General features: G+C 38.5%; 1 protein-coding gene across 2 annotated transcripts in view; it reads right to left on the reverse strand.

Moving 5' to 3' along the window:
- The window catches only part of fstl4 (follistatin-like 4), a 256,801-nt gene that overhangs the window by 82,258 nt on the left and 158,479 nt on the right, over nt 1-16,064 (reverse strand). The gene's annotated exons all lie outside the window — the stretch shown is intronic.

A 16,064-nucleotide genomic window follows, 5' to 3' on the forward strand; every position in this document is an offset into this window, starting at 1 on the left:
CACGTCTGAACACAAGGCCACACTTTAATGAGAGCCAATGTAGTCTACACATTTCCTTAATTATTTATCATTTGTGACAATGATGACAATTCGTGAGCATTATAGAGAGAATCGTGCGAATTATAAGGTTCTATCTCCGTTTAGGGGTTCTGAGACATTGAGCATCAAAGTTTTTACATTCCATCAGGCAAAACTGAGAAGGAACATTTTGATTTTATTAATAACTACTAACAAAACATTTCCCCCCCCCAACCCCCCAAAATAACACACCACACAGGCATTAATAAACACCTAATGGATCAGATTATGTCAAAAACTCAATTTCGACCAAAAGTGGAGATAGAACCTTATAATTCTAAGCTCACAAATTGTTCTTTATTATTGCCACTTTCCTAAAAAAATATGTTTTATTTTATTATTATTTCCTAATTTTCTCAGTAAATATATGTGGATTTGACATTTCTTGGGACTTCTTGACTATTAGTCAAAGACAGAGAAAATGATGACAGTATTTGCAATCTGATTTTTTTTTTTTTTTTTTTAATTGTCACTCTCCTTAAATTTTATTAGAACAATTTTTTTAAACATTTTATATATCTCATTTGGTCCATTTGTACAATTTCGCCTTGCCCATAATGTCAAGTTGGGCAAAAATCAGTTCTGACCTCCCTTATCTTTGCTTAGTGTTGTGGTTAACTCAAACTTGAATCTTTTTGAGGTTTATATATTTATTTGTGTGTGTGTAGATGTGTTTGGTCCTGATTGTACTGCTTATTTGTCTGTAAAACTAAAAATAAACTATAATAAATATAATATTTTTTTTATTTAATTTTTTTATTGTCTGGGTCAAATATGGACAAACCTAACCATTGGGTTAAATGTTTTAACCGAACGGTTGGGTTTGTCCATGTTTGACCCAAACATGGGTTGAAACAAGCATTTTTAGAGTGTATGTAGTATTTTATTTGACTTTTTTTATTTTTTTGTAGAATTTATCTCTGCTAAAACTTTCAGACTATCAGACTCAGATGATTTTGATAGCTTTGTACAATAAAAGATTATAATCGTTATACAGGACTTACTGTAAGACTGATGAGCAGTTTTGGAAATATGTCGTTTTTCCTAAAACATATACTGTGGTTTGAAGGAAAATTCGGTTGTGACAACCTGAAGTTTAGGGAATGAAGGGAATTGTGTGTGTGTTCTTGACAGGGATTATTTGTGACCGATAAGACTTGCACTATAACTGAAAATGTATAAAGTGTTGTGACATCTTGTTGGCATGTTTGAAGGAGCTGAGTGAAATTTGATATGCTTACAGAAATAAATGGCCATAACCGTGACTAATTCTCTTATTTCATACTGCGTTTATCGAATAGTCACACCCTCATCTATCTGCAGATGCATAGAGAATACATAAACAGTGCTTATGTTGGGATTATGGGGAGATATTGTATCGTGTCTGTGAGATTTCCACATTTTATACTGTACCCTCAATGTCAAGTCTGTCTGTTAACATGACATCAGGGTCACATGCATACGCAAACCTGTACCTTTTACCCACAATCCTGCGCTGATCAATCACGGGCGACTCTGAGAGGAAGGTGTTTCGTTTGGATCTTTTCAAACATGGTAATGAAGTACATCTATCACTCGAGCGCTGAGGGAAAGGTCAGCGCTGAAACGTATAAATTGTTATGACATGCCATAAATCTGAGTTAATCCTCAAATATCTCCTTTTTCCCCATGAAAGGTCTCGCACACTAATTTCTTTTCATATAGCTCTTCTTCTTTTCACTTTTTTTCACACACACACACACACACACACACACACACACACACACACACACACACACACACACACACACACACACACACACACACACACACACACACACACACACACACACACACACACACACACACACACACACACCATCAACCCAATTCAGCTGCTCACTTATGATTATGTAAATTTACTTATTTATACATAGACTATTTGGTACATTAGTTTATGAGAAGACAATCAATTTAAGACTGAGTGCCACATGGAGAACAAGTGCTTCATTGAGATGCTAATGAATCAAAATCATTCTTCAAAATATGTTATATTTATAGATATACTATCTTCAGGAGACGTAATGTATTCAGGTTGGTGTAACCTAATGTAGTCAGGTTGGTGTAACCTATGTAGTCAGGCTGGTGTAACCTAATGTAGTCAGGTTGGTGTAACCTATGTAGTCAGGCTGGCGTAACCTAATGTAGTCAGGTAGGCGTATCCTAATGTAGTCAGATTGGTGTAACCTAATGTAGTCAGGTTGGCGTAACGTAATGTAGTCAGGTTGGCGTAACGTAATGCAGTCAGGTTGGCGTAACCTAATGTAGTCAGGTTGGCGTAACCTAATGTAGTCAGGTTGGTGTAACCTAATTCTAGTCAGGTTGGTGTAACCTATGTAGTCAGGCTGGTGTAACCTAATATAGTCAGGTTGGTGTAACCTAATGTAGTCAAGTTGGTGTAACCTAATGTAGTCAGGTTGGTGTAACCTAATGTAGTCAGGTAGGTATATCCTAATGTAGTCAGATTGGTGTAACCTAATGTAGTCAGTTAGGCGTATTCTAATGTAGTCAAGTAGGCATATCCTAATGTAGTCTGGTTGGTGTAACTTAATGTAGTCAGGTTGGTGTAACCTAATGTAGTCAGGTTGGTGTAACCTAATGTAGTCAGGTAGGCATATCCTAATGTAGTCATATTGGTGTAACCTACAGGTTGGTGTAACCCAGGGGTCACCAAACTCGGTCCTGGAGGGCCTGCAGAGTTTAGCTCCAACCAGGTCCAACACACCTGCCTGAAAGTTTCTAGTATGCCTAGTGATACCTTGATTAGCTGGTTCAGGTGTGTTTAATTGGGGTTGGAGCTAAACTCTGCAGGACAGCGGCCCTCCAGCACCGAGTTTGGTGACCCCTAGTGTAACCTATGTACTCAGGTTGGTGTAGCCTAATGTAGTCAGGATGAAGTTAAGATCATATTTTTGACTTGAATAAACCAGTTCATTGATGTCATCACATGAAGCACTCTCTGAAGTCAATAGTCTTTTTTCTTCTTTGCTGTGCTGGCAACACGATCAACAAGCTTTTCCTGTGATAATCGCTGAGAGCAAAGCATGAAAATGAATCCTCTTGAAGTTAGAAAAGAAACTCTTCAGAAGTGTGCGTTTAGTTCAGTGTCTGTATATTAGTGGCCTTTGACAGTCAGGCAGTCAGTTTCTGTACATTTATAAGGTTATACGCAATACGGCTATAATCCCTGTGGATAAATGTCACAAGCGCTGAATATATTTAGGTCTCAACTAGTGGTTGCAATTATCCTGTCCTGTCAGCCATGGCATTTAAGATTAAAACACCGCATTCGCAACTTCAAATGTTAAAAGCATGTCATAAATACCGAATATGAATGGTCTCGTCTCAGTTAATCTACACCTGAGCAATGCATGCCTTAACACCAGCTAAGGTGAACCCTTTTCTCTGGCATTACACAACTGCATACAGTAAATACATGCATGCGTAACACCAAGGTGAACCCTTTTCTTTGGACAACTGGACAATGGAATGGAGAAATAAATCCCCCAAACGCCGAGACTCGCACAGGATTGTCCTGACCTGTCCAGAAGTGTCACCTGACGGAGGGTTTGTAGGGGAAACAATTGCACGGCTGTCAGACAGTAAATGGATTAAGAGCGGCATGGCAGGACTTCATTACACTGCAGGACAGTGTGTGTGCACTTCTAGGGCTCAGTCGATCGCTCTCAGCCTTTGGCCTGTGGGTTTTCCATGGACTAACTACAGTTGCTGGATTCAGAGGCTCGTTCTGTGGACGAGAAAACACTCAAACCCTCAATCATAAAGCATCTCTGCTGAGCTCACCGACCGAAACATGAGCAAGCGGGATGACAAGATGACTTTGAGGAAAAGAAGTTCACTTTAGAATATGTACCTTCAAAAGAAGTAGAAATAATATACTTTAAAATTAGTGCTGGGCAACGATTAGTCACGATTAATCGCATCCAAAATAAAGGTGTGTTTACATAATATACATAATTTTACATAATAAAAAATCTGTCATTATTCACTCACACTCATGTCATTACAAACCCATAAGACTTTAATAATATCTTGATTTGTGTTTCAACGATTAATAAGGCAATCTGAGAGATGTCTGTCCCTCCATTGAAAGTCAAAGATAAACAGAAGCATCAATGTTCAATGGTTTTCATGCTTGATCTTCTCTTCACCAAATTTAAGTATGTTCGCTGTTTATGTTTATATGTGAATAAAAGTCTAAATGAAATCTGTTCATCTTATAAAGAAATCATATGTCTCTTCAGCCTTTTTTATTTTAAGATCTATTTATGAACGTTTTGAAGCATCAGAGATGTGGGTGAATAGAGGGACAGAAAGCCCTCAGATTTTATTCAAAATATGTTCATCCGTGTTCTGCAGACGGATGAAAGTCTTACGGGTTTATAACGACATGAGGTAGAGTAAATAATGAGAGATTTTTTTTATTTTTGGGTGAACTAACCCTTTAAAGAAAGCAAACAGCAATATCAAAATCATAGTTTCTCTCGGGAAATATCGTACTTTATCATCATTATCAATAACAGCACGGTTTGTCTTTTGCTATCGAGTCACTCTTACTTCCCCATTCACTCCGTAGGAACCGCTTTACAATATGCTAGACAAATAATACAGAGAAATGTGGAAAAAGCAATAACATCAGGAGATGCAATTCCATGTGTTTTCTTTTACGAGTCAAGGTGAGAGACATCTAAGAACAAGCAGCCTCGTTTCAATATCCCACACACACACATAAACGTCCATTTATCTGAACACTCTTCACAACAGGAGTGTGTGTGCAGATCCGATCTGATGTAACGCGCCAGACTCGCTCAGGACACCGACTGAGGAACACAACTAATGAACGATCGAATTAACCAATCAGCATTCAGCTCTCAACAGTTGAGTCTCGCTCATTATTGTATCTGGGTCAAACGTGTCCCTCAGCGCCGGACAAATCCTCACAGACATGTCAATACAAGCACAGTTGTGAATTAATGGAAGAGATTCAAAGCTGAACTATTATTGTAGTGTTTGACGGGTTATTTGTCTGATGGAGCACAACATGTCAGCAGTTTATCCCCTTAAGCAGCATCCCACTTTTTTAATAGACATGAAAATGCACATTCCGAACTTAAATGGTTGTAATTCAGGAATGCTTTGGAATATAGATGTAAGATTGGTCTTGTTTTTAAGAAGACACTTGGCAGATTTTTGTAGAAGTGAAATAAATTAGGAAAGTTAAACAGAAAAATAGTTATAGAAGTTTAAGTTTATGAAAATGTACAACGTTAAAATTTGTATTATTCATATTTTATATAAAATATATATTTTCAAAACCTGGAGGACTCTAAAACTGCAAAAAAAAAATCAAAGGCAAAAATCTGAACAAGTTGTGTTTCAAATTTTAGGTTGAAAAATTAGCGTTCAGTGAGATTTAGTTTGGGACATCACTGCCCATATAAGGGCGCCTCCATCTCCATATGTGGTTTGAGTCTGAACCATTATTTTTTACAATTTTCATACAATTTATGAAGTAGACATCCTATTCAGAAGTAGTGTTGGAAGTTTGGAAGTTTTTGAAATGAATTCAACCTCTAAGAAACACAGAAGATCACGTGTGTGCATTATAGCTCGCTGCCACATCACTAATGCTGAATCTGTTATTATTTTCTTTATATTTAAAACATTTTCAGAGCTTTTTTTTCTAAAATAATTGAATGGAAGCTATCTTTTGAACTCTTGGCATGAAAACAAACTGAGGTTTCTACCATTCTTTTAATGATTTTTCATGTTCATTACTATTTCAGAATAAAGGTCTGAACGCCTTAGGAGTGTGAACATATTCTTGTTGCAAATTGATAAATTACGGCTCCTCTGTAATGTATTTTTAAAAATCAGTCACCAAAAATGAAACCTAGAGATTGTAAGCTTTCAAATGATAGTTTGTCAAGATTGGTTTAGGTTTAGGTTTAGTATAGGATATTACTGTTTTAAATATATAATGACCGTGGGCCAATATAAAGGGTTAAAGTCAACAGCCTTAAAGGGGTGGTTGATTATGATTTGACTTTTCGGTCCCACTTTATATTAAGTGGCTTTATGTACTTACATTGAAATTAATAATTTGATACAATGGACTTATTGTGTACATACATGTTTTTACATTGTACTTATATTTTTAAAATACCTGCATGTAATTACACTGTTGACCCTTCCCTTACAACTTAACCATACCAGCACACCTGTCCCTAACCTGACCCGTATCACACCGCAATAGCAGCAAAAGTGTTTTAAAAATAAAACATGAACACAATAAGTACTTGTACTTATTTTTCGATGTAAGTATATAGTACTTAAAGCCACTTAATATAAAGTGGGACCGACTTTTCTAACTGTAGTAAGTGTGTAATGTTTTACATTACACGAGCCAGGACCAGAGCAAGGACCTCTCCGCCCCTCCCGGTCTTCGAGATCTCCACCCGGAACCGCTTCTCCCCTCTTCGCGAGACGGAACGCGACGACGCTGTGATCATCGGCAGTTCCATGGTCCGGCATGTCCGCGCTACCTCAGGTAAAGGTATGGTGCGCACTCACTGCTTTCCTGGTGCTCGTGTTCTCGATGTCGCTGCGCAGGTCCCCGAGATCCTGAACGGTGACGAGCGCGTCGGAGCTGTCGTGCTGCACGTGGGGGTGAACGACATCAGGCTGCGGCAGACGGAGGTTCTGAAGAGGGACTACAGGAGCCTGATCGAGACGGTACGCAGAACATCGCCTGAAGCAAAGATCGTCGTGTCTGGACCGCTTCCCACGTACCGACAAGGACAAGAAAGGTTCAGTAGATTGTTTGCACTAAATGAATGGTTGATGTCATGGTGTAATGAACAGAGACTGCTCTTTGTAAATAATTGGAATCTGTTTTGGGAGCGACCTAGGCTCTACCGTGCTGATGGCCTGCACCCCAGCAGAATCGGAGCGGCTGTTCTGTCGGACAACATCTCCAAGACGTTACACACCATATGACTAGTAAGTCAAAGTCCAAATCACATTCTTTGCTGTCCCAAATTAATTGATATAAGTACCAGTGTAGAACACTATATAGAAACAGTGTCTATTCCTCGTTTAGTGAGGCCAAACAATAAATCTACTGTAGGATCTAAGAAAAATCTAATTGTGATTAAACCAGAAAATCTCAATATTAGTGAACAAAAACAATTTCTAAAGCTAGGTCTTCTAAACATTAGATCGCTTACACCTAAGGCGGTTATTGTAAATGAAATGGTCACTGATAATAGCTTCGATGTACTCTGCCTTACTGAAACCTGGCTTAAACCAAATGATTATTTCGGTCTTAATGAGTCCACTCCACCAGGATACGGTTATAAGCATGAGCCCCGTCTGATTGGTCGTGGCGGCGGTGTTGCAACAATCTATAGAGATATTCTTAATGTTACTCAGAAAACAGGTCACAGGTTTAATTCGTTTGAAGTACTTGTTCTAAATGTTACGCTCCTAGATGTAAGAAAGAAATCCCTATTATCTCTAGCCTTGGCTACCGTATATAGACCGCCAGGGCCTTACGCTGATTTCCTAAAAGAGTTTGCAGATTTTCTCTCAGATCTATTGGTCAATGTCGATAAGGCAATAATTGTTGGAGATTTCAACATACACGTTGATAACACAAATGATGCGTTAGGAGCTGCGTTTACAGATTTATTAAACTCCTTTGGGGTCAAGCAAAACGTTAGTGGTCCCACTCATCGTCTTAATCATACTCTAGATTTAATTATATCATATGGAACCGATCCAACCAATATAGATATTATACCGCAAAGTGATGATGTCACTGATCATTACATGGTAACTTGCATACTACGTACGGCTGAAATGTGTCATGTTGCGCCACGTTATCGACCAGGCAGAACAATCCTTCCAACCACTATAGATAGATTCTTGAATAGCTTACCTGATCTATCTCCGCTCCTCAGTGAACCCAAACAAACAGATGAGCTAGAGGAAATGACTAGCAGTATGAGCACCATTTTCTCTAGTACATTAGAAACTGTTGCACCAATTAGACTAAAAAAGGTTAGAGAGAAAACTAAAGCACCATGGTACAACAGTGCTACGCATGTTATCAAGAGAGAAACTCGTAACTTAGAGCGCAAATGGAAACAAACTAATTTAGAGGTCTTTAGAATCGCGTGGAAAGACAGTATGTCACGTTATAAAAAGGCTCTAAAAGCAGCCAGGGCTGAGCATCTCCGCAAACTAATAGAAAATAACCAAAACAATCCAAGGTTTTTATTTAACACTGTGGCTAGATTAACAAATAAACAGACATCACCTGAACAAAATATTCCGTTACATTTTAATAGTAATGATTTCATGAATTTCTTCACTGAGAAAATAGAAAGCATCAGAAACACAATTGTAAATGTACAATCTTTGACAGCGTCTTATGATTCAGCCTCAATTATCGCCCCTCAAGAACAACTACAGCGCTTTACAACTATAGGACAGGAAGAGCTAAATAAACTTATCACTGCATCTAAACCAACAACATGTTTATTAGATCCAATACCCACTAAACTACTGAAAGAAGTGTTACCTGTAGTGGAAGAGCCTCTTCTCAATATTATTAACTCGTCTTTATCTTTAGGACATGTTCCAAAAACATTCAAGCTAGCAGTTATAAAACCTCTTATTAAGAAACCACAATTAGATCCAAATAACCTAGCAAATTACAGACCCATTTCAAATCTTCCATTTATGTCTAAAATACTTGAAAAAGTTGTGTCCGCTCAATTGTGCTCTTTCTTGCAAGAAAACGATATCTATGAAAAGTTTCAGTCTGGATTCAGGCCACATCATAGCACAGAAACTGCGCTGGTTAAAATTACAAATGATTTACTTTTAGCTTCTGACCAAGGCTGTATCTCAATACTAGTTTTACTCGATCTTAGCGCTGCGTTTGACACTATAGATCATAAAATACTCTTAGATCGACTTCAAAATTACACTGGTGTTCAGGGACAGGCATTAAGCTGGTTTAGATCGTACCTATCAGACCGTTACCATTTTGTCCATTTAAATGGGGAAAAATCAAAGATAACGTCAGTAAATTATGGAGTGCCGCAAGGATCTGTATTAGGCCCCCTGCTATTCTCAATTTATATGCTGCCACTTGGTAATATTATAAGAAAACATGGAATAAGTTTCCACTGTTATGCTGATGACACTCAATTATATATTTCATCTAGACCAGATGATAACACTAAATTATCTAAAATGACAGAGTGTGTTAAAGATATAAAATATTGGATGACGTGTAATTTTCTTCTATTAAATTCAGATAAAACGGAGGTATTACTGATTGGTCCAAAAAACTGCCCACAAAACCTCTTACAATACAACCTTAATCTAGATGGACGTCCTGTTACTTTATCCTCTACAGTAAAAGACCTGGGTGTTATACTAGACCGCAACTTGTCTTTTGAAAATCATATTTCAAATGTCACAAGAACAGCCTTTTTCCACCTTAGAAACATTGCTAAGCTACGTAACATGCTATCAGTTTCTGATGCAGAAAAGTTAGTTCATGCATTCATGACCTCGAGACTAGATTACTGTAATGCTCTATTAGCTGGTTGTCCTGCATCCTCAATAAACAAGCTACAGTTAGTCCAAAATGCAGCCGCTAGAGTTCTTACTAGGTCAAGAAAATATGATCATATAACACCAATTTTATCATCTCTACACTGGTTACCTATTAAGTTCCGTATCAATTACAAAGTATTGTTACTGACCTATAAAGCCCTAAATGGTTTAGCTCCTGTGTATTTAAGAGATCTTCTATCGCCATATAATCCATCGCGCTCTTTAAGATCACTAAATTCGAGGCTTCTGGTCGTACCTAGGATATCTAAGTCCACTAAAGGAGGGAGGGCGTTTTCACATCTAGCTCCTAAACTCTGGAATAGCCTTCCTGATATTGTCCGAGGCTCAGACTCGCTCTACCAGTTTAAAACTAGATTAAAGACGCATCTCTTTAGCCAAGCATTCACATGATGCATCTCATACCTTTTATACTACAGTTAAATCAGATCAAATGCATTCATATTATGAACAGCAGCTACGCTAATTATTTCCCATCTGCCTTTTTTGTTGTTATCTCGGGACGCCTGTCCCGAGATAACTCAAATAGAGTTCGTCAGCTCCAGTTATGTATCCAGCCTCTCATGGAGACTTCAGATGCCCCAACGCCTGTGATGAGACGACTCGACGCCTGTGAAGAGACGACCCAACGCCGGCGATATGTTATGCCCTAAATTTCATGATTAACTAACTGTATTTTTGTATGTATATTTTTGAAATGCATTTTCTGTAAAGCTGCTTTGAAACAATGTGTATTGTGAAAAGCGCTATACAAATAAACTTGAATTGAATTGAATTGAATTGAATGTTGCTGTTTGATCATAAACAACATCTGCAAAGTTACAACGCTCAAAGTTTAAAGCAAAGGAAGATATTTGCTTTTAAAGAAAAGGACTACAACAAACGGCTGGTAGGAACTTCACTCTAAAAAATGCTGGGTTGTTTCAACCCAATTTTGGGTTAAATATGGACAAACCCAGCCGTTGGGTTAAATTTTTTAATTACATTTTTAACCCAACGTTTGGGGTTTGTCCATATTTGACCCAAAATTGGGTTGAAACAACCCAGCATTTTTTAGAGTGTACACAACATTCCTCCCGGGTTAGTGACATCACCAACCCTAAAATGTACATAAGCCCCGCCCCCTGAACACACAGTCCATGTTGAGAAGAGGAAGAGTTGTTGTAGTCGAGCACATTTGTGAGTCAGCTCAAACTTTAGCATCCGTCTTTTCACATGCAATAGAAAGTCACTCTGTGTGCGTCTCACAACAGTTCCTATATGAGCGATTTATAGATTATCATGACAGAATATGCTAATTGAAGATAGTTAACTCCACATCAGCAACATAAACTCATCAACTAACCATTCAGAGACGTCCTGTTGCTTCTACATGTTGTTCTTCATCTTGAGTCTCTCCACTTTTGTCTGACTCCATTTAACATTAAAGGCAGAACAGTTTCTGTCATTTTAGTGTGTGTGTGTGTGTGTGTGTGTGTGTGTGTGTGTGTGTGTGTGTGTGTGTGTGTGTGTGTGTGTGTGTGTGAGGCTCATTTGCATTTAAAGGGCCAGGCGTTAACGGTGCGTTTTTGCAAACCCTCAAAAAGTGACAACTTTAACATGCGATATAAAAATATCTGTGGGGTATTTTGAGCTAAAACTTCACACACACACTCTGGGGACATCAGAGACTTACTTTACATCTTATGAAGAGGGCATTACACCACCGCTTTAACAAACCATTTTACCTGCTCCATAATGTGACGTATTTCAGACTTTGAAGCAGAATATTCAATAAGAAAGTCAAGTTCACTTCGATTATCCAGTGCTTTTAACAATATGGACTGTTTCAAAGCAGCTTTACAGAGATAACAGGAGATTACAGTAACAGAGATGGTTTTGGCTTTACAGCAGCTCTAGAATAAAGTTATTGTCCAGATAAAGTTAGTTTAGTCTAGTTGTTTTAAAGGGTAACTGTTGCCAAAGTTGAACCTAGGCTATTTGTGTTCATCTACCCGAGTCAAACATTCGTGTAAAAGCATCATTAGCCTTGCATTCGTTGGCAAGCTACTTGAGAAGGTAGTTGTGGCACAACTGCAATCACACTTAGAGAGACATAATCTCTTTGAACCCCTTCAATCTGGTTTTCGTACATACCACAGCACAGAAACAGCTCTATTAAAAGTACTAAATGATCTCCTTCTGGCTTCTGATTCTGGTGCATGTAGTATTCTGGTTCTCCTTGACCTCAGTGCAGCATTTGACACTGTATGCCACCCTACACTTATCTCACGATTGTCTGAAATAGGCATCACGGGTGCGGCACTTCAGTGGTTGACCTCGTATCTATGTGATAGACAGCAATTTGTTAAGATAGGTAAGAATCGCTCACGCTCTGTGTCTGTTTCTCACGGTGTGCCCCAAGGCTCTGTTCTTGGTCCGCTTCTATTTCTGATCTACTTGCTACCGTTAGGCCAGATCATCAGACGGCATGGTCTCAACTTTCATAGCTACGCTGATGATATTCAAATCTACTTCACGTTCAATCCCAACTCATCTTTTCCACCCTCTTCAGTTACCTCCTGCCTCCACGAACTTAAAACATGGATGTCCTCTAACTTTTTACAGCTTAATGCTGGTAAAACGGAAATCCTGTTGATTAACCCTAGATCAAAGAGTTCACCCGGACATGACATTTTTATTGATATAGATGGTATCGAGATTAGGCCTTCAAAAACTGTTCGGAATCTGGGAATTTTGTTCGACCCCACGCTCAGCTTTCACTCACACATTAGTCAGACTGTCAAATCTTGCTTCTTTCACCTGCGGAATATTGTTCGTATTCGCCCCTCTCTTACCTTTATAGATGCGGAAATTGTTATTCATGCTTTCATCACTTCCAGACTGGACTTCTGTAACTCATTATACAGCGGACTACCCACCAAAGCAATACACCGCCTTCAAATGGTACAAAACTCTGCTGCACGAGCCCTCACATATAATAAAAAATCTGCCCACATCACTCCTATCCTTCACCAACTGCACTGGCTTTCTGTAATAAACCGCATCCAATTCAAACTGTTAATCCTAGTGTATAAAGCCTTACATGGCCCGGCACCCAAATACCTTGTTGATTTGGTACAGCCATACGTTCCAACTCGGGCCCTTAGGTCCAGCACTGAAAACCTACTTGTGGTACCCCGGGTCAGACTCTCTACGGTGGGCGGTAGGGCTTTTAGTGTTGTTGGCCCTAAGCTTTGGAATAAGCTGCCCCTGAATCTTCGTGCCACCGACAACATCCGGACCTTCAAAAAACTACTCAAAACTCATTTTTTTTTTCAAGCTTGCCCAATAAATAAGTAGGCCTATCCTCATCACCGTTTTCTTTGTTCTCCACTTTCTTAGCCTTATTTGCTACATACTCTGTCGTAATTGTATACTTTGGGTAAATAGTACAATGTGTTTTTCTTTGATTCTTGTCAATTAGTTTCATGCTTGTTTCCATCTGTTTGTCTGTAATAAGCAGATGGCTTTTGTATCTGTTTGCTTGCTGTTTGTTTGCTATTTGTATTGCATTGTGAAGCGACCTTGGGTTCTTGAAAGGCGCTATATAAAATAAACATATTATTATTATTATTATTATTATCATTAGAATGGAAACTCTACTTTTAAGTTTGACCGTATTTTAGTTTTCGGTCAAAATGCCTTTTGAATGGGAGTGCACGGGGCACGTCTATGATAGCATCAAAATCTCTGTTTTTAAACACTAATGCGGCTCGACACAACATGAAACTGAGCTGAAGTGTAACCAGCGGCTCTACACATGAACTCCAGCATTGACTACAGTGTTTGTGTACACATAGTTTACTAAAAAGAAAGGGTTTGAACAACTCACTGTAGCTGTTGTTCTTCACGGCCGCCGGCATTTTGTCAGTCAAAAGTAGTCGATCTGTATCACTGAATCATTTCATTAGTATATGAGGATCCTTTTTCAAATACAAGGTCATTATTGATTTTCACTAATGACAAAACAACAAATTATCCGTGAATGTATATGGAACTAAGCTTTAAGAGCTTTAAGAGCTTTCCATCTTTACTCTCCTCATGTTACATGCATTCGGAGATCGACTACTTTTGACTGACAGATTTCCAGCCACCGGAAACACTAACTGATAAAGTGAGTCGTACAAAACCTTTCTTTTTAACAAACTTTGTGTACACAGCCTACGAGGTAGCTACGGCGTGAGTTCGACGCAGAAGTAGAGATTGGGCTTTACAATCACAAACTTACAGATCAAAACAACAAGTATAAAATTAAAACATTTAAAAACAATTGTACATCATTGAGTCTTCTTCAAGTGACCGAATAATAGATTTAAAATGTTCCATAGACAGAAAATGTACAGTTTGTATTAATAACAGCTTCCCCCTTAAACCAGTGGGGCGTTAAATAGTTACACATTTCATTTCAGTGTTTGGTTTACAGAAAAAAAAGCAGTATTTAATCATAAAGAAGAGTTTGATATTCACCCTTTTCTTTAATAATATTTTTTTTGTGTGATATTCAGTTTGGGTGCATGATTGACATAATGTGTTGCAGTAAGGAGGAGTTTGTTGTTAGATATGGTTATTCTTCTGGTTTATTGATGTTTTCACCTCAGTCTAGTTTTATTGTTTGTTTTGATGCCCTTTTTGACATAATTATGGTACCACATGCATCATTTTTTTTGTATTAAGTAATGTAGTTATGTAGTATATCATGTGATGTGGTTCTCTGTCGTATATAAGAGCGAATGAGAGCCTGAATAAATGTCAACTTCTTCATGTTGTGGTATTTCCCTCAGCAAGAGCTCAAAGCTGTCCTCCTCAGGGAACCATTAAAGCATATTTCACAGTTAGCCCATCTTCAGCCGGCTGCGTGTCCCTGTGTCAGGTGAACATTATAACTCTGAAAGCCTCGTCTGATCGGATGACATGTTTCCAAGCTCTAAAGCCATTAACTCTTCCCCACAAACTTCACTGCGATCCGTGTTTGTTTCACTGGGTGCAGAATATACGAGTACACACACTCCGGATCAAAACACAGCCCAAGAACAAACAAGCAATAGAAGCTAGCGGTGTAGCGGTGTAGCGATCACGTCACGGTTCGAGACATATCACGATACTGAACTCACCATACGATATTATCACGATACTGAACTCACGATACGATATTATCACGATACTGAACTCACCATACGATATTATCACGATACTGAACTCACGATACGATATTATCACGATACTGAACTCACCATACGATATTATCACGATACTGAACTCACGATACGATATTATCACGATACTGAACTCACCATACGATATTATCACGATACTGAACTCACCATACGATATTATCACGATACTGAACTCACGATACGATATTATCACGATACTGAACTCACCATACGATATTATCACGACACTGAACTCACGATACGATATTATCACGATACTGAACTCACCATACGATATTATCACGACACTGAACTCACCATACGATATTATCACGATACTGAACTCACCATACGATATTATCACGATACTGAACTCACGATACGATATTATCACGATACTGAACTCACGATACCATATTATCACGATACTGAACTCACCATACGATATTATCACGACACTGAACTCACGATACGATATTATCACGATACTGAACTCACGATACGATATTATCACGATACTGAACTCACGATACGATATTATCACGACACTGAACTCACCATAGGATATTATCACGACACTGAACTCACCATACGATATTATCACGATACTGAACTCACGATACGATATTATCACGATACTGAACTCACCATACGATATTATCACGATACTGAACTCACCATACGATATTATCACGACACTGAACTCACCATACGATATTATCACGATACTGAACTCACCATACGATATTATCACGATACTGAACTCACGATACGATATTATCACGATACTGAACTCACGATACCATATTATCACGATACTGAACTCACCATACGATATTATCACGACACTGAACTCACGATACGATATTATCACGATACTGAACTCACGATACGATATTATCACGATACTGAACTCACGATACGATATTATCACGACACTGAACTCACCATACGATATTATCACGACACTGAACTCACCATACGATATTATCACGATACTGAACTCACGATACGATATTATCACGATACTGAACTCACCATACGATATTATCACGACACTGAACTCACGATACGATA

The sequence above is a fragment of the Phoxinus phoxinus genome (genome assembly GCF_949152265.1).
Source record: "Phoxinus phoxinus genome assembly, chromosome: 17".
In the NCBI taxonomy this organism is placed as follows: domain Eukaryota; kingdom Metazoa; phylum Chordata; class Actinopteri; order Cypriniformes; family Leuciscidae; genus Phoxinus; species Phoxinus phoxinus.